Source organism: Etheostoma cragini, unplaced genomic scaffold (assembly GCF_013103735.1).
Source record: "Etheostoma cragini isolate CJK2018 unplaced genomic scaffold, CSU_Ecrag_1.0 ScbMSFa_528, whole genome shotgun sequence".
Taxonomy (NCBI): domain Eukaryota; kingdom Metazoa; phylum Chordata; class Actinopteri; order Perciformes; family Percidae; genus Etheostoma; species Etheostoma cragini.
The window spans coordinates 82,523-83,866 of NW_023269127.1; the positions used below are offsets into that span (position 1 = coordinate 82,523).

A 1,344-nucleotide genomic window follows, 5' to 3' on the forward strand; every position below is an offset into this window, starting at 1 on the left:
CAATAATGAATGGGTACAACATGAACATATGAATCTGCTCGTTTTCAGCCCCAAAGTGGATCAGCTGCTGTGTCCTCCAGTGTCCTCCTGTGTGATACAGGGCGGTATATGTTAGGCACGTAGCGATGTATCATAGACCGTTAAAATTAATATATATATAGCTATACAATCTATGCGATGTATACAGTCCATTCAAGGCAGAAATATGTGGGACTGTTGTGCAAATCAACGTTAGCGATTAGCGTTAGCGATTAGCGTTAGCATTGCAAGCTAGCGATTTTTAAAAAGTTTCAGTTAGGAACATGGTTGCAAGTATACATGCACAGGACTGCATAGACCACAAAACAAGACTGTCGTAACCTTTTAATCAATTATTTAAAGCTGAAAGTACTTACATGTATGTGTCTCTCTGGTCGATGGGCAGCCATTGATGCCTGTTTGTTTTCAAGTGAGGTCGCGTCCACACTAGGTTCCAAGGGCCATACAGCCCTCGGTCTATCCCCTTCCCCTAGGCCGTAATAGGTATTGGGACAGAACTAGGTCCCGCGTGAACGCGCAAGAGCTAGGGGAAGGGGTGAGGGGAAGGATTGGGATTCAGCCGTAGTCTCCCATATATGGGCATGTCTCCCATAAATGGGCAGGCTGCTTCCTTTTCCTCTGTACACACTCGGAGAGGAGAGACGGAGCCGCGAGCTAGCGGCATAATTGAGCGAAAACGGGATGAATTATGGACATAAAGTAGATAAATGTAATGGTTTGGATTTAATGCGACCCCAAAAAAAGGCTGGAAGTTCCAGGCTGGATAGAAAATCCCTTGTAGAGGCTAGAAGGACCCAGAAGAGACCTCCGTAACTGCTAACTCGTCAGGTTTTAGTAGCAAGTTTCGGTGAGTCGCTAGCTGTTATGGTTATTAAATGATTAAGCTATGAATCAGAGGTGCTGTCTAGGCTCGTGGGCCAGTCTCTCTGTCTCAGAGGGTTAATGTTTTTCTATTTTCTCTCAATGCACACAATATCCAAGTAGTCTATTTCCTAAAGTGCATCATGTGCATTGGATACAATAAATGAGAGTGCATGACAGTAAGCTGCGCACACACACACACACACACACTCACACACACACACACACACACACACACACACACACACTGTCACTGTCACTCCCCTCCCACACGATCCTGTACTGAAGGTGGAGCCTGAAACTAATTGTCCTCCATGTGGTGATAGTCAGACACTACAGGCCTGTCCCTCACAGTCAGACTCTACGGGCCTGTCCCTCACAGTCAGACTCTACAGGCCTGTCCCTCACAGTCAGACACTACAGGCCTGTCCCTCACAGTCAGAC

At 46.4% G+C, this 1,344-nt stretch overlaps 1 protein-coding gene across 3 annotated transcripts in view; it reads right to left on the minus strand.

Annotated features, from left to right (window-relative positions):
- scn4ab (sodium channel, voltage-gated, type IV, alpha, b) overlaps positions 1 to 1,344 on the minus strand; it is a 45,694-nt gene that overhangs the window by 6,561 nt on the left and 37,789 nt on the right. The gene's annotated exons all lie outside the window — the stretch shown is intronic.